At 32.2% G+C, this 20981-nt stretch overlaps 1 long non-coding RNA gene across 2 annotated transcripts in view; it reads left to right on the forward strand.

Annotated features, from left to right (window-relative positions):
• The window catches only part of LOC117179906, a 36440-nt gene that overhangs the window by 8546 nt on the left and 6913 nt on the right, over positions 1–20981 (forward strand). Inside the window, exon 2 of one of the 2 annotated variants that reach the window (XR_004467967.1) lies at positions 12049–12222. The exons of the other annotated variant lie outside the window; for it this stretch is intronic. This is a non-coding gene — a long non-coding RNA (uncharacterized LOC117179906). The remainder of the gene's footprint in view (positions 1–12048; positions 12223–20981) is intronic. 2 annotated transcript variants of the gene reach the window in all.

A 20981-nucleotide genomic window follows, 5' to 3' on the forward strand; every position in this document is an offset into this window, starting at 1 on the left:
AATGTAATAATAAATAATATTATAAAATATAAAATATTATGTCTGCAATCGATACAGCGGACAATTCTACGTTCAGGTATGTGCTCAAATCATAGGTCAATTGTAACGGTCAAGGTCAGTTATGGTTATTTGAAATTATCAAAGTTTTTGATGAGGTCAGTGTAATTTCTGAAGTGAATTTCAACGAGAAATTCATTGGTGAGCTGTGTATTGATCTTGGTTACAGCGTTTTGAATATTGTTAAATCATAAGGGAATTTTTCATTAAAAGTTCCAGGTGTTCTGGTGAGAGTTCTGTTCCTCCCTGAAGAGTCATACAGTCCTAAACCGTTTCTCGATACCTAAGTCAATACCTAAGGCGATACCATAAGTCCTATACCGTTTTTCCATACGAAAATTACGAATAAAAACTAAATTTACGTATTACGAGTACATACTTACTATCTTTCGCTAAAAGATTATTATGGATCAAGCAAAACTGTCGGAACGAGTGAGGGTATCTGTATTAATGATGCGTGGTTGGGAAGTCGAGTTCGATCTTATGATCAACTTCGTTTGCTTTTTAATCGCACTTTCCGTAATGGAGAAGGGTTAAATCCTTTCTCAAAATCAACAATTGGAAGAACTGTAAGGCGCTTTATGAATCATGGATCCATCAAGGACCTTCAAAGAACTGGTCGGCCAAAATCTGTAGGATCTGAGGAATTGCAAATGGACAGAGCCCAAGCATTTGTTGAAACTCCACACCTTAGTTTACGTCGAGCTAGTAATGAGCGTGACGTTGCTCCTGAGACAGTGCGAAATATTTTAAAAAGCATTAATTTCCATCCTTACAAAGTTCATCTGATACAAGAGCTCAATGAAGACGATTCTGGTCGTGGGGTTGAATTTTGTGAAATTATGGTGGACAGAATTGATAGAGATCCTCTTTTCTTGTACAATACAGTATTATCAGATGAATCTGCTTTCACTTTAAAAGGTGAAGTTAACAGGCAAAATTGTAGATATTGGTCCGACACAAATCCTGATTGGATGTTGGAGAGTTACACATAATATTTACAAAAGATTAAGGTTTGGACCGGTATCTTGAATGATACACTGACAGGCCCTTTCTTCATCGATGGTAATCTCAATGCCCGTGCATATGAAGAGCTTCTCAGAAACCATATAGTTCCCTCAAAGGTGGATTGGAAGAAGTGAAATACAGTGGCCTGCTAGATCTCCTGATCTGACGCCTCTCGACTATTTTCTTTGGGGTTATTTAAAGATCAAAGCATACTCAACGCAACCGCAAAGCTTAGAGGAATTACAGAATCGGATTCTACAACAGGCTACTTTGATTGATGGGGAGATGATTCGTAATGCTGTAACTCATTTTTACAATCGCATAGATTTTGTCAACAAGCTTAAGGTTTTCAGTTCTAACATCTTCACTGAAGCTTGAGAGGCAAGGCGACTCACGCTAATCAAGCACCCCAAAGGGAACAGAATTTACTACGTCCACGTCGTTGTTCCTGGGTAATGCTAAACGTAAATGTAAACTTCTTGGAAAAAACCTTGAAAAAACCTTGAAGATCATCACCAAGATCAATACAGAGCTCATCAATGAATTCCTCGTTGAAATTTACTTCAGAAATGACCTACACTTTTTTGAACAATATTTTACCTGAGGAAATATCCAACCGTCCAGGGACCTTTTAGACACCCTGTATAATAAAACACTCTAAATTTTCTTCTGAATAAAAAAGGTGATATAAAACTTTGCCATAAAGTGAACAGTTTGCCCAAAAAATTGCAAAGATTGATCATTTATGTCAGTTCATTATTTTTGCATTTGTAAGCGATTGCCTCAGTGAAAATGAGCGCAGTTTATTGTTCAGAGCTTGTCTGAAGGTAAGCTACCATGCAATATCGATAATTTTCTTGTAGCTATATTATTTATTCAATACTGACATTTATTTTGATAATTTTCAACGCCTACTTTGAAGAAGTTGCTTTCATTTCTCGAAGTAGGGGCTTTCTCGTTTACCTTCCTCATGCCTTAACAACGCATTTGCAAATTTTCGAAATTTTAAATTAATTTTTTGATATTAAAAACGACCTTTTCTGAACCTGTGTCAGAATTCGGAAAATCTGAGTTGAGCCTGGAGGGCGAAGTAATAACGATGTATTTACTGCAGGCCCACTGTTTTCTTCAAACGGTAGAAAACATAATGGAACCTTCGTAAACAATATCAACTCCTTCTACATGCCTAGCACCCTTCAAACTGCATTTCCCAGGGGATGAAGCGACCATGGTCATGTAGCCACAGGCAAATATCAGCGTCCCTCTTCGGCCAAAATAAATACGTGAGTGCAAGCGAGAGAGTAACGGGCTTGTTAGTACAGTTAAGCACAGTCATTTCTATTTTTGTAAGAGAACCTTTTGTTCAACACGCCTCTAAAATACTTCTGGCTTCACATTGTTTTTTTATATAGAAAGTCATTTGTAAAACTGTGAATTTTCTTCAAGGAATGTATGTGAAGGGGAGGGGGATCCTCCATTTATTTAAGATATTTCCCAACTGAATATAATAAGAATACAGATTCCACTTGATTCACATTTTTCCACTTTAATGTTCATGTTTATAAAAGCTTTGAAGTATTTGCATATCTTAGGCCGTTCAAACATAATGTAATATTTCGGGTAGTAGGGGGGGGGGGGGCGAGTTTCCTATGCTGCTTTACATGCAGCACAAGTTTTGACAAAAGTTCATCATTTTAGGTTTATAATTCAACTCCTTGGTTAAAATTTAAACGACTTTATTGAAAATGAATTTCTTTGATTCAAGATTCATGATTTTAGTTAAATATTCAACTGTTTACAAATTCAAATTTTTGTTCAACATGTATATTTCTGGTTTTAAAATATAACTGATTAGGGGAAAAGTCTTCTTCTTTGAATTGAAAATTCACAAATTCGGTAGAAAATAAAAGTATATACATGCAAATTTTCTTCATGTTAAAAATTCTTACTTTCGACTTAACAATTTAATTCTTTTGTAGAAAATGCGTATGTCTTGTTTAAAAAATATATACCTTCATATTACCACACTTATTGATGAAAATTCAACTATACTTGGGTACAAAATGAAACTACAAAGATGTATGGTTAAAAATTAAACGTTCCATTAGTAGAATAACTATATAATAATAGAATAATAAATATAATAATAAAAACCTAACTTTTTGCTTAAAACTTCATATTGTTGCTTTAATGATGCAACTGTTTTGTGGATAATTCTACTATTTTCTTAAAAATTCGTCTTTTTGGCTAGGAAATGAAGTTGGGTTTTAAAAACTGATCTTATTGGATTTTTATACAAGTATTTTGTTAATATTTCATCCTTTTGTTATTAATTTTCACTTATAAAACATTAGTTTTATTTTGCTTGTTTATGTTGAAAATGAAACTATTTCATTTTTGTTTGAAAAATTATTTTCCTTGTTGGTAAGAAATTTATTAATTTAATTAAAAGCTACATTTATGCACTTTAAAAATTAACGGCTTAGTACAACCTTTAACTTTTTCCTTGGAAATTCATAGTTTCGGTTAAAAAATTCAACTATTTTGTGGAAAAGTAATGTATTGTGTGAAAGATTCATCTTTTCGAGCAAAAAATTAATCCTCTGTTTTGCAAAGGTATTATTACGCTTGATGATTTAACTACTATGTAAAAACTGTGTTTTTTTAGTTGAATTAAATTATTTTATATCTATTTATTGTTTTTAATTAATTATGTTAACTGAAAATGCAACTATTCCACTTTTGGTTCAGACATATTTTCTATTCGCAAGCGCAACTGTTTTGGTTAAAAATGCGTTCTTTTGTATTCTGAATTCGAACATTCACACATGAAAAAACACGTTTAAAAACTTTTTCATGCAATTTCTTGTATTGCTGTTGGGAAGAATACTTTTAGAAATTATTAGATTTCAATTGCAAAAAATAAAATATGTTCTTTTTCTCTTCCTTCAGTCATTTCGTGATATAATTTTTTTGTCAATAAATTATTTGCCTTTTATTTCGATTTATACCACTTTTATTTCAGTTTATTAAAAAGCATTTATCTGTTGAAGGTTAATTATTTTACCTGAAAATGCCTTTCTCTGATTGAAATGCCGTTTTCTATTTAAACCTTTGGAATGTTTCATGCAAAAATCAGTAATGATATGATTTTTTTCTGATACAAGAAACGCGTTTGATAGACGTGAAATGTTAGCGGGAGAAGAATGGAGATAAAAAAATTATTATTTTATTTTATTCCCCTTGAAGTCTTAATCTGAATTATTTCATGGAATGTTAACAATTTTCTGTTCTTGTTAGATTATCTTCGAAATTATTATTTTACAAATTACTTTCTATATAAACAACAGTAGATGTGAAGCCAGAAGTATTTTGGAGGCATGTTGAGCAAAAGGTTTAAATTCACTTTAGAGCTTAATTATAAGCTTAATTATAATCTGATCATTATTGAATTTTGATACGATAATTGGAGCACCTTTGGAATGCTTTATGCAAAAATGAGTAATGATATGATTTTTTTAATACAAAAAACGCATTTAATAGACGTGAAATGTTAGCGAGAGAAGAAAGGTTCTCTTACAAAAATAGAAATTACTGTGCTTGACTGTACTAACAAGCCCGTTACTCTCTCGCTTGCACTCACGTATTTGCTTTGGCGGAAGAGGGACGCCGATACTCGCCTGTGGCTACATGACCGTGGTCGCTTCATGCCCTGGGAAATGCAGCTTGAAGGGTGCCAGGCATGTGGAAGGTGTTGAGATTATTTACGCTCGTTCCATTATGTTTTCTACCGTTTGAAGAAAAAAGTGGGCTTGCAGTAAATAAATCGTTATTACTTCGTCTTGCAGGCTCAACTAGGATTTTCCGAGTTTTGACACAGGTTCAGAAAAAGGCCGTTTTTAATATAAAAAAATTCATTTTAAATTTCGAAAATTTGCAGATGCGTTGTTAAGACATGAGGAAGGTAAATGAGAAAATACGTACTTCGAGAAATGAAAGCATCTTCTTCAAATTAGGCATTGAAAATGATCAAAATAAATTTCAGTATTAAATAAATACAGTCCACGCTATTTATCTTCCCGCGGACGGGACCGTAGGGGAGTAATTTTCATGGAAACGATGTTCCCCCACTCTCGAGTCTAATCGTGATGCGTGGTGCTTGATGCGAATTGTTTCGCTCGCTACGTACGTTGCAGCGCGCAGATTAGTGTTTACACACAGTGAAAGTTCGATTTTCAGAATACATATTGTGGAAGTAATTATCTCACATTTCGTTCCAAAAAATTGTGATCACATCGTTCTCTCGCGGAATAAACGGAAAAATAGGTTAGCATTTACGAATTTTTGGTAAACCTTCGATTAAGTTTGCCATACTTAAGGTTGTCTCGTGTGACAAGGAAATTATCATAAGACATAAATATTATGATTTCGAAATTCTTTTATAAACCTCATTAACAAAGCATATAATGACTACTTGCACTTTAGAATTGCCTTAAAAAACCTAAACCATTAACGGCAACGTAAATAGCGAGGGAAACAATTCTCGGATGCCGCGTCGTAGCGGTGATGGCAGGGGAAGAGCTCGACCGAGAGTTAGGGGAAGTGGCAAGGTAAATTGCGTCGACTGTAATATAGCTACAACAAAATTATCGATATTGCAAAGGTATAATAAAGATAAAATTAAATCTGTCAAAATATCAAATCGCTTATAACTACCCTGCAAGCTAAATTGCATCCAAATTGTATTTTTCAAAGTACGATTAAATCGCACGCAAGTTGATGATTTTAAATGACTAAATGTCGAATGCAAAATCATCTTATACCGCTTCATAAGATTTTTAAGATGCGAGCTAGAAAATTCTTTACCTCTATCAACATGTACATTTTTTGGTACGCGTCCTTTGTCAATATAGATTCCATAGCTGCAGCTACATCTGCACCCTTTTCGGATTTAGCGGGAATAGCCCTAACAAATTTGGAATATATGTAAATTGCTGTTAAGATGGACTTGTACCCTTCATTTGCAATCACATATAGTTATATTTCAACCATATCCACTTGCCAAGACTCATCGATGCTACGGAAATCACACTGTCGACGCTGGTGCGCCGGTTCTTGGGTTCAATTCACATCAACTTTCATAACATGTCAACTTTCATTTCTGGAAATTTCTAGAGTTTCAATCATCATGTTATTGTTAAAAACTTAAGTTCACAAAAAAGCTGTGACATCACGTAGAGTCCGAATTTCTTGCTGTAACACATGTTGCGTCATATTTAAATTTACTGCATCATGTAAATATTTTGCATCAGCTACATTGCACTACAAATTTGCACAAATTTGTTGAAATTGCAATATTTTTATAATTTTCAAAGTCTTCATTATTTATAACAGTAATATTTGTTATCTTTTTAAAGAAATATTCACGCAAACCCATAATCTTTGGAGAGCTTGCAGTACCTATATTAATAATATATGTATTGAAACTTATCGAAGAATCTCCAATTATTAAGCCTGTCTTTCGATCATTTTCGTACACCATAAACATCATCTATATCTCTCCTTCTTTCTCCCAACTTTTGGAGATAATCAATTACTATATCAAATGATAAAAAGAGAACTGATGTTTTTAAATCCCCTGAAGCCTCAGAATCGTATGCTGACAAGAATGAAGTTTTATCATCTTGATAATTTAACTCTTTAGCTTCATTTTGAAACTCTTGCCCAAAATCTTCTTCAGATTCACTCTGCATTTCATTTTAGTCTTGACTTTATTTGCGATCGGATCAATTCTTTTAAAAGTTTCAAAGCCATTTACTATTTTCTCAAGTGGTGAAATGATGAGCTTAAAGGTAGCATGTAATGTCTGATCAAATGTTTCTTGACCCAACTTTAGTAATGTATGCTTTCGTTGAATCTCTTCACTAGCTTTAGCATTTTTATGCAAAATATGTTTTTGCTTATGAAAGCCCTCCTCACATGTAGGCATATTAAGGCCGTAGTGTTCAAAGTGCAACTGTCTTTATGTAGTTATTACATACATATTTATTGCTTTTCCAGATTAACAAAACACTCCAGACCTTTTCTATATCTACCTTGATTCCAATTTCTATCCTCATCAATTACATCAAATATATTCTTATCATACCAGCAAGCTAAACACACCGTTTCAAATTATGAATAAGGCATCTCAGTAATCACATGTTCATCATATATATGCTTTAGATTCATCTCATCTTGTTTAAATAACACAAGCAAATTAACATTATCACGTATAAGATGTTTAGGAATACGAGTATATGCCTGGCTCAAATAGAAACAGTCAACTTCCTTGTGCCTAACCATTTAAAAAAAATGCTTTCATATTATGTTGCTTTTCACATAATACACCATCAAATACAAACACTGAATTTGAATTAACTTCACCTGGTATTACAGCATCATCATGCTCACTAAAGAATAATACTCAACACCAGCTACCGAGTGAAGAACTTTTTCTAACCAATTTTATTTTGGTTGATTTAAATATTTAAAGTAAACATAAACATTTTCAAATCTCAATCCATTTGGTTGTATTAATAGAGTCAACAAAGCATTTGTCTTTCCACAGTCGGAAGGTCCACAAAATATTGCATGTACACTGTTTGATAACAAATGTCCATGCCACTTTTCTTTTTTATCATTTTGAAGAAGTGAATCGAAATTATCGATAGGCAGCTTTATAGGTTGTGCTTCAAACTGCATCTTGACTAAGCCTGAGTAAAAAACTATAAATGTCAGGTTTATGTAGGTTCACTCTTTAGTCTGAAAATATCTCTCAAACAGATATAATCGTTCACGGAGACAAACCTACAGTCAGTTGTAGGCGATCCTTGAAAGAAGCAAGACGTGGCAGAGGTCTGCTTAATAAGGTTATTGATTATCTTCCTGTAGAGTTACATTTTCCTGGATACCAGTATTGTGGAACAGGCACGACATTGGCTAGAAACTCGGCTGATATAGTGTACTAGCAGAAAAAGCTTGGAAACGTGTCTTTGCTCAGGACGCAGGCTTGGGTGAAAAGGCAGCTGCTTGGGGAATAGCTAATGCAGTGAAAATTAAATCAAAATTCGGTATGTGTCTCCAAAATAAAAGGTCTACTACCACACTCAAAAAAATAGTTACGGCAGCTGAAAAAACAACGATATCATGTAATGATGCTCAAACTGTCATTAAATCTGCTTTCAAAGGTGCACGTGCAGCTGTAAAAAAGACTGGTGGAAAAAGAAATGTAAACAAACCTCAAATTTTGCCAAAAGAAATTGGGTGCTTCTCTGCCCTTTCTTATACCCATCTTTTTGCCGTTGTAAGTGCTACTGGTGCGCTAGCTGGTGCAACTGCGGGAATAGCTAAATGTGTTAATGATTCAAATGCTGCAAAACGTCAGCTTGAAGAAAGAAAACATCAAAATGAAGCAATGAAAGCTATTGCTGTGGAAAAGGTCCTTATTTGAAACCGTATAAAGGAGGATTAGGACTTTATCTAAAACCATATACTCAAAAAGGAGAACTTAAGTGCAAATCAAAAAATGTTAAGTGACGCTACCTCATCGAGTGTTATCCGATGCAGATTTACTTAAATTCGCAAAATCTTTAAAAATTAAACATTCTCGAGGTGTTTTTATGCTTAGTGGATTACCAGACTGTAGACCACGTAAATATGAAAGTGCTATTGTTAACTTTGATGACAAAAACAATTTAGGAACTTATTGGGTTGCGTATAAAAAGTTCAACAATAAAATAATTTATTTTGATAGCTTTGGTAACCTCAGTCCACCTTTGGATCTCTTTAAGTATCTAGGTGTTGGTAGCATAAAATATAATCATAGAAGGTATCAAAGTTATGATATATTTGTGTGTGGCTATTTATGTCTGAAATCTTAATGTAATTAATTAAAATATTTATGTATAATCTATATAAATGTAGACACTAATGATTTCAAGTCAGTCAAAGACTAGCCGTCAGCATGGATGATTCATTGAAGTTAACATTATCGGGCAATTATTCGATTCTAGAAAATCAGTATTTTCCTCCAATTGAGTTGTCTCTAGACAAAAATTAGTCTCTTGGTATTTTTGAATTTCTAACTTTCAACTAATTTTTCAGTGTAGACATTGGTCTATATTGCAATCAACGTATAAAAGTTGAAAAATCAGACTCAATTGCACGTTTATTGGGATTTACACCAAAAATAATGGAACCTAATAAACATCATTAATCTGACCAACCAGTGTCCATAATTAGCCCTCTCAGCCTAGACTGGGTTAATTTTACCCGGACGATATATTCGCTTCGCTGTATCTTTAGAATGCGACAACAAGAAGTCCCAATGAGTATGCGTAAAAAATATTGTGGGGGGGTGGGCATACTAATATTTCATCATTCGACTAGTGCCAGTCGGGCCTTAACAGCCGAAGGTTACGCAACGAAAGTTTTTGTGCGGGTCTAAACTACCCAGCCTAGGCTCAACGTGTGAAAATCGACATCCGAACAAAATCCAACACAAGGTAAATAACACTGTATATAATTATACAATAAAGAAACTAATACTAAGATATATTTTATCCTACTTTTCAATTAAATATAAGAGCATAATGGATGTTTATTCTGATTTTTTTAAGCATTTGCAAGCGCGTGACGCGCTCACTCGCTCGTCGAGAGGCGCAAGTCGTTGCGGCGCCTACAGGACCTCAGAAGGAAATGGAAGATACTTTAAGCTATGAAAATAAAGGAATTGGCAGGTCGAAATTCATATTAGATTTGTCAATGGCTTAAAACAAGCCTTTACTTGCAACTCGTTCGACGCTTCCGACTCTTTTGTCTTTTTTGAGAGGGATGATTCATGAGTTGTGCCTTATGAAGGAAGGTTAAAAATGCAGATCCGAGCGACGATTTTCAAACGAATGTACTTGAAAAGCCAAAGCGTTGTCACTCTTTTCCTTCCAGTTTCGACAGAAAAACGAAACTTTTCTACATGTCTTGTAAAAAGCCAATCTGCCGAGAACACAGATCTAAAAAATGCTAATCTTGTTAAACTTGTTATTTTTATGTTTCTTTATGATTAAATGGTGTGAATTAAATAATATATGGTTGATTTATATTATTACGTAGCACCCTGTATACAGACATTAAAATGAAAAAGATAATACACAAGAAACCATTTATATTATAAATATCAAAATATGGCAATTTTCGTTGAGCCGGAAAAATATGTTTTTTAAAGAAAACAAAAAACTACTTTTAAGGTATCAAATTTCAACTCTCACACTTCACAAATATTACAGTTAAAAATAATTTCTTTATTCTACAAACTGTTTAACAAATAAATGCGAAAAAAAATTTTACTGAAAAGTTCTTTTAGTTTTCTGAAAATATCGGTACCATGTGTTGAATTAATCTTATTTATTTTAGAATAGCCATTTTCTTGAGACTCTCAGCTACACTTTAGAAAAAATTGATCCTGATACCTTAATTTAATCCACAGATACTGGACTTTAAACTTTTCTCGGCTAAAAAATACCCAGTGTAGGCTGAGCGGAAAATATCGGAAGTCATTTACTTGCCGATCGCCATCAAGACAATAGATCATATACAGCTCCGTATAGTTGATCAAGACGGACATTTGGTTAATTTTCGTGGAGAAATAATAACGCGCAGACTGCAAATCAATTCTTTACGGTAATTGGTATTGTTTTTAATAAAAAGTTTGAATTCGGCTATAATATTTTAGTGCCGTGGGGCAAGCGCATAAGTCGACAACAAGTTGTCAAAGGGATATCCCCTAAAAACGTGCTGCTGCTGACAAGGCTGGGTTTCGAGGTCACGCCACTGGCAAAAGGAAGAGAATAAGAAGATTCAAACTTTTTTTGTGATGGAATCTGTATTCTTATATATCGACGTTTGATTGTTTGTCATGGAGGGGGAAATTATTAAATATTGAGACTCCCATCATTTTGGACAAATCTATGGCTCATTGTGAAGTACATGCACACCAGTCATATGCTTCATCGACCTTCAATAACAGTGATGAGATTAGAACTGCAGTTCAAAATCAAGATCATTGTCTCCTGTCGTGCAAAATTTCACGGCATGTATACGAAAGAATCGTAAAAACTGTTGAATCACCCGTTCCAAACACAATTTTGGTTCTTAATGCCATCTGCCATTTGTTTGAAGAAGCAAGATATGAAATCAATGCAATACAAATTTATAGAAATAAAAAAATTGGTCTTACTAGTCTCCTGAAAAATCATGTATCTCCAAATCCTGGACAATCGCGTTACATATAGAATACTGGTCATCTTAAAATAAATGATAATAATCAATGACTAACCATCGCCACTGGTTACTTTGATGTAGCCATACGTCTTAGCATGATATTTGGTTTCTCTCAAGATTATCGCAAAATCATTGTCAATGCTAAACATGGACTTATTTTGGCAAGATCAAAAAGTGATGCAAATGCCATCTTGGAAGCAGCCCCCGTTGAGTAGTTTAAAATGGAAATTGATGACCGGTGAACATCGTTGAAATTGGGATATTCAGTCAACTGAATCAGGTTGAATCCGATAGCTACATCAGTTTAAGAAAATGATTAGCATTGCATTTTTCAATTACAAATATATTTGCATAAAAAAATATTATTTTCAGGTTCCATTAAAAAAGAAAATTTTGATTCAACTAATTTTCATTATTTACAATAACTTGTATTTTACAATTATACAGTTTTTCGAATTCTTCTTCAAATTTACATATATACTGCTTTTTGTTATTATTTCCAATTATATATATTTCAGTTTCTGCAAGATGTAGATGCTAGACGATACCTGCTACATCAAAGGTTATACACTAGTCCTAGGTCTCTATCTCTACTCTCATTAATTTATCGAAAATGAACACTATTCTTTATCCACATTTATTGTCTCCTGTTATTGTGTTTTATAGCCCCATGGAAGTGTGTTGGTTGTATGAAGAAGCAGCATCCTCTTATCATCTCGCCAGCAGAGAGCAATCTTGTTTTGCTTAATCGAGTGAACTTCATGTTTTCGGCTTCCAATTAACTGTTGTGGTCGAGTAACAGTTTGATAATGTAACAAAGTTTGCTTGTAGTCATCAAACGTTAGTATTCTTAATATGAATGCTTTAATACCTTCAGCTTCCTTGTTTTCCTTATCATTCCCCAGAACTTTATGAGCATATAATTCTGATCTTAACCCAATAAATTCAGTTACAATTGTTCTGTTGCATTCATCTTTGATGAGCCCCAAGACCTTTTTATTAAGTAATTCAATTTCACAGAAATTATTTGGTGGACAGTCTGAAATGTCAAATTTTCCTAAGTCTCTTTTAATATAATCATAAAAGTTTGGAACTTTAGTGTGGTAAATCAAGCTGTCTGTGTCAGTATACAGTGATTTTGTTAATTATTGAAGGTTTCCTTTAAGTCAATGTAATGAAAATCGTAAATCATTATTTTTGAAAGGTCAAGAACTTAGAATCCGATATAAATTGGTTTATTAAATTCAATTTTAGTCCCATTCATTTCATTTCCCGTTCTCTGTGTTCTTACCAAAGACTGAGTTGTTAAAATTTGTTGCTTTGAAATTTATTTTTTGCCTGCTTTCTCAAGTCAATATTCAAGTCAATATAGTACTTTAACCATGGTTTTTGTTCAAATTGTGAAACTCTGTGAATTTTAAAAAGTTTGATCCCCAACTATGAATACTGTTTTAAGTTTTGATAATGAAGAACGTAATTCGTTTTTAATTTAAAATTGGTTATTAATTTCGAAATTTTAGATATTGGAAGAGGAGGTACAAAATGATCTAGACGTAATGGTAGGTCTTTTTGCAAATTATGGAGTTCTTCAGAATATTCCAAATCTACATCAAGAATATAACCTATTTCTGAATCATCAGGAGTGTTGAAAAAATTGTTTTATTTTCAAAATTGACAAACCAATTAAAATCACTATATGGTCAATATTCCAGTATACTTTAACATAGCATCAAAGGAAAGGCCAGGTGCTATATACTAGTGAAATTGATCTAAATTATAAGTTTTAAAACAGCGACATCCAAGGTTTTCAAAAATGTCTACCAAGAGAAGAACATCATTTTTTAAATATAAATCTGAATATTCACCTAACCTTTTTAAATTTAATTTGTCCCAATCCTTGCAGGCATAATTATAACCTTCATCTGAAATACCCTCATCATTTAATTTGGAGAGGCTACTTGGCATAAATCTAAAAGAGTCAATAAAACTCAGTTAAACTTTTGTATTTTGCACCATTTTTGTAAAGGATATATGTTTTTCTTTTTTAATAGGTAATAATGAGACATTTCCTTCAAAGCTTGTTGCCAATTCTTTCATAAAAAAATGAGAGTAGTAGCCAGATAAATCATGAAATACTATGGGAATTATATGTGATTCTTGGTAAGTTACGTTACACCTGTGATGAGCAGGGTCATGGTATTTACCTGTGAAATGGTTGTGATCACGATGTTTAACATCGTCTTTGTTAAAATCTTGTTCGTAAATATGAAAAACTTTTGCGTTTTTAAAATCATGCACTTGCTTTATTGTTAAAAGTTGCATTGATACTGAATTTTTAAAATAAGAATCTACTTTCTCAGCTAACTTTTTTAACTCATTGACAAACCATGTGATGAAGTTGTTTCCACGATGAACTTCAGGTTTTAATTGTGAATCATTAAAACTGCATTTTGTGTAATAAGCAACGCTTATAGGTATATGTCTCTGATAAGCATTTCCTTGATTATTGACAACTGGCTCTAACAAACACTCTATATCAGCATGTACTGCAAATTGAACTCTCTCTTTATATTTATAATTTTTAATTTAAAATGTTATCCTCTTCTGTGGGAAGTATAAGTGTGCAATTGTTATTTAGATTATCACAAGTAACTTTATGTTTTTCAAAGATTTCTCAAATTTAAAGTGGTACAAATACCTGTCAAAACAGTAAGTTACAGGGGTCTACGGTAGCCACTTAAGTTTTTGACTCAGTCGCTCTTTTTTGTAATTAAAAAGTTTAATTAATAATTCTGCAATCCCCGACTTAAAAGTAATACATTAAGAATGTTCTAATTATTCCGATTCCAACTATATGTAGTTTGTCTATAAAGTTTGAAAATTGGGGAAGTAAGCAAAATCAAACTGAATATTGAGCTAAAGTTTCTGCGATTAAACTTCTTCAAATTTTCAACTTATCTAGGCAAGCAATGTATCATTGGAATTGAAAAATTTCGTAGATGCGGATTATGCTATTTTCAAATCGCTAATTGCAAAGTTTAAATTCTGTACATTTCCTTACTTTCACCTGCTGTGTACCAAAAACGCCTGCTGGGGTAACCTTATCCACACTGAGTTTGGTAAGCAAACAGACAAGTAGTCGAAAACATAAAGCCAGTGTCGTAAATCAATCAAAGAAAATAGTTTCTAATGAGTTTCTAATGTATATATCTGTTTCTTCCTATATTCGTCAAATCATAATCCGTAAACATTTATATTCAACCCATTCATTTTTTCAAATTTCAAAATTTTCTCAAAAGTAATTGGAAACTTGATATCATTATATTTGACTTCTGAACCATGAAAGTTAGGATAAGAACTAGTTCGATCGGAACGGGTTTTAGCAGGATAAAGAGCTGCCATTACTGACTAATATTAACCCTTAATTTTACGATTTCTATCAAACTCCAACCCGAAGCTGTTGTTTTTAGCTTATCAATTTTAACTTGAACTTGTTCTCTGACAATTTCTTCAAACCATCCACCAATATTTGTTGCTGTCAAAATAGGGTCACTTTTAGTCAAACATTTTTTCCTCTATTTTTTTCTTCGCCATCCACTATTACCTTAAAACCTCCAGTAAATTCAACACAAATCTTAATATTACCCAAACTATTTAATGTGTTTTTAGTTTACGGAATGAACATGCGTTTGCAGTCATGTAAAAATGTATTTAAAATCTTTATGAATTAAATCCGATATTAAGTTCGCGTGTAATGCGTTTTACATGTTTTTTTATAACTTTATGCAAGTTTGATTACATGTCCGTTTCTTCTCAATGCATAGTATTACATAGAATGGCTATTCCACAGCGGCGAATTCGCCGTCACAGGGCACAGCTAATTTACTATATATCTCTTGAATTAGTTTGATTTTTGTCTAAAACTTACAAAAATAATATTTTGAAACTGACAGGATGTTTTTCTTTTACAATACATACAACAATAAACTGAAAAAATATGAGAAAAATTTGCAAAAATTTTTCTTCATTTTTTCATTGAATTGTGAAAGCACGAAAAGTATATTTTCAAGAAAATACCACCTTTTTATTTTTTCCAGTGTTTTTAAAAAGTTCCTACTGGTATGCAAATGTCATTCTATGCGATTTATGCGGGCTAAAGCATTTTTGAGGACAGGATAATTTTTTAAATATTTAATTTCTTATCTTTTTTCGTAAAGTATGCGAAAACTCGATTGACCAAAAAAATTACTTTCTTCACTCTTAAGCAGTGATTTACTATAAACGAAATTTAAGAGATGTGTTGTAAATATTGCTATTTATTTCCTAAAAAAGAAAATCTTCAGACTGCGGTTTTTCCAAATTTTCACTTTCAAACATTTTAAAAAACAGACGCCATTTTATACTTTTTTGAAATTTTTGTTGAATCAGTTGCAAGAGCAAGAATTCTCATTGCGTGCAACAAAAAATTATGAATATCTATGCTTCTTCAGAAAATACTGGATTTTTATCAAGACCTTCTATCAACTTATGCAGATTCGTAGGTAATCTTCAAATGATTTTAACAAATAAACAAAAATTATCAAACTTTAAATACGTGTTCCTTTATCAAATCATTCTAAAACCCTAATCTGGAATTCTGTATTGGTGCTAACCAAGGAAAAATATTGAGTCAGATCAGATTTCTGTGTAATTTTCATATCATTCCTCAAGATAGAAAACTTTGCTTGGAGATGTAAATTTAACAAATCTGGCAATTTCTTTTCCAGACTTCAGTCTATTACTAAAATCATTTTTTTTATTCGAAAAATGTATAGGAAAAAGGGATGTATTTGGACTCAGAATACAGCAATACATTTTGTTGTGTTGATTATTTCTCAAATTGGTTTCAACGAGTTCGATCACAATTCTTTCATTTTAAGCAAATCTTTTGATAGAAGAAACATTCAAATAAAGGGCTTGTATTTTTTATCTCCTCAAAAAATTATTTGAGTTGAATAGTTCTTAAGTGACAAGATTTATTTTAATAAAAAGCGTTAAAATTTTTCGATATACTGTTCAGTTTGTAATAATAATATTACAGATTGATGCAATAATAAATATTATACAACCTGAGAAAAAAGATATGTATTTTTACATAAATTTGTAATAATATTATTACAAACTGACCAATATATCAAAAAATATTAACATGTATAATTATTAAATTTACCTGGTCAAAACTGTAACATCTAATTTTATTTTAATAGATTGAATTGAAGGCGAACTGGTTTGAAACGTTTTGAGTTTTTATTTGCATAAAAATAGTTTTTCGAAACCGGGGTAAAAATCATTTCTTATTGACCCTTCTGCATTTTCCAGCCAATATATTTTTAATATAAAAATAAAGTATAAATTTGAATAAAAAAATAAATCATCAAGTGTCAACTTAAAATCTCCACTCAACCTTTTATAGGTGCTCTTCTAGTTTATTCTACCAGCGAGTTAATTATTTCATAAAATGAAGCAAAGTAATCATAATTTTCATTTTAATAGACAAAATTAATACAAGGTTCGCTTCAGATTTCTGCATTCGGTATTTCTCTTACACAGTACCGTAAAAATTCCTTGCGATTAAGCGACGTAATTAACCGGTCGATGGGCGGTTCGCTCCGGAAAAAGAAAGTGGCAGGAGGAAGTGCTAGAACAGAAAAAAAAACTGAATAAAAAGAAGAAGCGAAAGAGCGCTGAGTATTAACCTGACGGAAGAAATCGCCTCCCCTTATCACGTGAATAAATTGCTGTCGTTGCTACCATTATAAATGTGCTGTACGCTGCATAAAGGCAGCAAATACAGCAAAATACCTACATCCGATCAGAGAATTTTTATCTGAATAATATACTTCAGTGAAAAGTCAATCTTTTCGTACAAATAGAACACTCTCGACTTCGTTGAATACTAGACGTGGTTTACCGTATAATCGAAATAAGCAAACAACTCTAAACCTTCGAATCGTTTGCAAATAGTGAGAAACAAACGTTGCGTAATTGTTATTTACAATTGTCGATTATCGGTGAATCTCGATTGAAATTGGGATTGGTTGCGTATTTGCTAAATTCATCATCGAAATATATCCGATTCAAAGATTATTATTTGACAATAGAGATGTAATTGATTAATACTAAATTAAAACGAAATTATGCAATATCAAATGAAAAATATAGATTTTTAGCTTTTTATAATTTTTGAGGCTCTTTTCAGTGCAACAATGATTTTTTATTTGGATATAAAATTCTATGGTGAAAATAAAGGAACATCTATTCCGCGTTTTATGTTTTGTTTTAATTAGGATTTGTTTCAATCATTTCAAGGTATTTGCTATTTTAACTGATTCCAAAAAAATTTGAAAAAAATTAACAAATGGCGGCTGTTTTCTAAAACTGGAAAAAATTAATTTTATCGAAAACCTCACCTTTACATTTTTTTAGAAATAATTAGTAATATGTACTGCATACCTTATGAGGTTGGTTCATGGAAAACTACTTATTCAGATTTAAAAAAAAATTATGTTAAAAGAATTGCATAGAGTCAAACTCGGACATAACGAGCGTCGGATATATCCCTTCTGAGAATTGATGCCGCGCCGCAGGTAGGAGTAAAAGAGATACGGGGACTGTGCGGTGTTCACTCAAACTTGAACAAACAAAAGCGTTTCCATCTGAAACGGCACTCTCTCGGGTCCCTCTGCCACCGCTAGCCCCAAAACTGGCATCATCGTTTACAACAACAAAAAATAAAAAATCATATTTAAAGGCAAAAAATGTTTCCCGGTTTCATAATGGTTAGGCCTGTATAAAAGTAATGCCATGCTTCATTTATGTAAGTAGAAACCGTAAAAAAAATGTAAAAAAATATAAAAGTTGAGGCTTCCTGAAAAAATTTCTTAATTTTTTCAGCGAAGGTTGATAACATAGAAAGAAGATTTTCAGGAAAATCCGACATTTTTACTTTTTCCTATATTTTTCAAACGTTTTTAAAAATGTAAAAAAGGCATCTTATTAGTTTTATACCTGCTCAAAAATTTCAGGAGCCAAGGAATATTAATATTTTGTTTTATTTTTAATATAATTTTTTATTTTTTCAAAAACCCGTGCAGAAATTTTGATGTGGCGCCGGTCGGGCCCCGATCGAGAAAAATGTGGGCCCGATAGGGTAATCTGTCGAGCGCAAGACCGTAAATGAAACGCCCTACCCGGCCGGGCCCAGATCTGGGCTTCCAAAATGTGGAACCGATCTGGTTCCTTTAATTCTGTATTTCTATAATTAGTAAAATTTCAAAAGTTTTTGTATTCATATTTTGTCAACTTTGCATTTTACACAACTTCAATTTTTCAATATTCTTCATTATATATCATTATACATTATATCTCATTTTCAATATACTACATTACATTTTCTTTTTGTATTGCTTGAATTTATCGATAAGAGTTTTCATTTTGAAGAAAACTATTATGCTTTGACAATGTTCAAATTTAGAGCTATTACACACACACACACAAATGAATTTTAATGATAAATTTTTTAACTTTCTTAATATTCTTTTGTAATTATTTTTGTTTGACTAATGCACATGGGACACGTGGAGTGAGATTTAAAAAGTTAGGTTATGTTTCAGAAAATATAAAAAGTATTTAATTTATAATGTTACTAATCTGGAAATTCATACATTTGGTATATGGTAATCTCTATTTTCAGAATATCAGCAACAAAATATAAAATTCTAAAAAGCTGGAAAACATTTTTTTATTCACATAAATAGTAAATGCGCTCAAAATGACGACGCTTTCTCGAATACATTGCTGGAAATCTTTAGGAGCTAAAAATTAATTGTGATGTTGATTCTAGCGAATTAAAGCTTACCTTTGCCTTCATTGCGGATACAAGAAATCTCACCAGAAATTCTGTGATTCCGAACTCGCAATTTACTATTTGCTTTTGGCATTTTAAGTTATATAAAAGAAAAACAATATCACGACGATAAAAGAAAACTTGAAATAATCTTGTCTAACCTAACCCGACCCGACGTGGTTCTGACGCGAGCCACATCATCTGCCTCCTTGGGGCCACATGTGAAAAATCCGATCGGGCCCAGATCGGCACTCGGGAATAAGTTGTGCAATTTCTGCACGGGAATGATGCAATCTATCAAAAAAGTGCGTATTTTTGTAATGCAATTATTTGATCTGAGACACAGAGGCTCTTCTTTGGATGGTTAAGTATTATTCTTATTGCTTTCATATCTCAATTTTAACGAATTCACAACAGCCCGTATAATATTTTTATATAGCTAGAATTCCTTCATTCGTGAGATAATTCGAAATTTTTTTTTTATTAAAAAGGGGTCTTTAAACATCTACGAAGAAAGTACACTCATAAAAATTTAGTTACCTAATACTTTAAAACTGATATTACATTTTACGATTTAGAGAAATCGGGCAGGTATATCAAAAAGCAATATAGTATCTATTAATAATCTATACATAATTTACTTTAGAAAATTCATATAAGTTCTAGAAAACTTGTAAAAAAATTGTGATTTTTTAAATTTACTATATTAAATTGGAGCAGAACAATGTCAGATATTTGATATATTGTAATAATTTTTTCACACTATGAATGAGAGGATTCTGAAATTTGATGAAATTTATACTAAAAATTATGAGTCATTCGAAAAGAATGTGACGGACGAAATACCAAAAGTGCAAGTTCGTAAACCCGTCATGAATATCCGTCAAATTACACTGCACAATTGTAGCACATAAATACGCACAATATCATTATTAGTATTTGTATACAATGACACTGTAGAATGCACATTCGCTGAGGTAACTAACTTAACCTTTAATTATAAACATAGTAGACATACACACACATATAACAAACGAAGCGTACGCAAATCACGCTGAGAGAAGAGGTTTGGAGATTCCTTACATACTAAGTAGTAAAAATTTTTGGATCTGTGAGAAACGGCATGGTGCTTAATACCTCGACTTAGAAACATTTAAAATTAAAAGTAAAAATAGAAAAATTCTGTTTTAATAAGGTTAAAGCTGCGATTGAATTAAATGTAAAATATCTATAGATTTTTCGTTTTTTTTCAATCACACTTGTGCATACATGAATCTTGATCAGTTTAGCCGGAAACACTAAGTTCTCCGATTCACATCGTGAGCGCTCAGTTATGCGGTACGATCGGCGGATTTGTCTAACCTCAGGAGATTATCGGAGCTATTCAGATTTTTCGATATAGTGATTCGCAATTTCCTTAACTGAAAATTACAATTTCTGTTGGCGTCAATCACAGAAAATAAAAATATCTCTTACGTCTTTTCACTTTCTAATTGAGTATATTTATTTGTAGAATATTTGTATTAACTTACGTACCTCACACTATTAATTTCTGTAATTTCTTTTATATTATTTGATACTAACATTATCAATTTTTATTATTCTGCGTTTTAATACATACAATATCAATCTTTGCTATTGAATATACCAGTTCTTGTTCTCAAGATATTAAGTTTTCATATTCTAATTGTAAAGTTTCGTAAGTACGCTAACA

This window comes from Belonocnema kinseyi, chromosome 9 (assembly GCF_010883055.1).
Source record: "Belonocnema kinseyi isolate 2016_QV_RU_SX_M_011 chromosome 9, B_treatae_v1, whole genome shotgun sequence".
In the NCBI taxonomy this organism is placed as follows: domain Eukaryota; kingdom Metazoa; phylum Arthropoda; class Insecta; order Hymenoptera; family Cynipidae; genus Belonocnema; species Belonocnema kinseyi.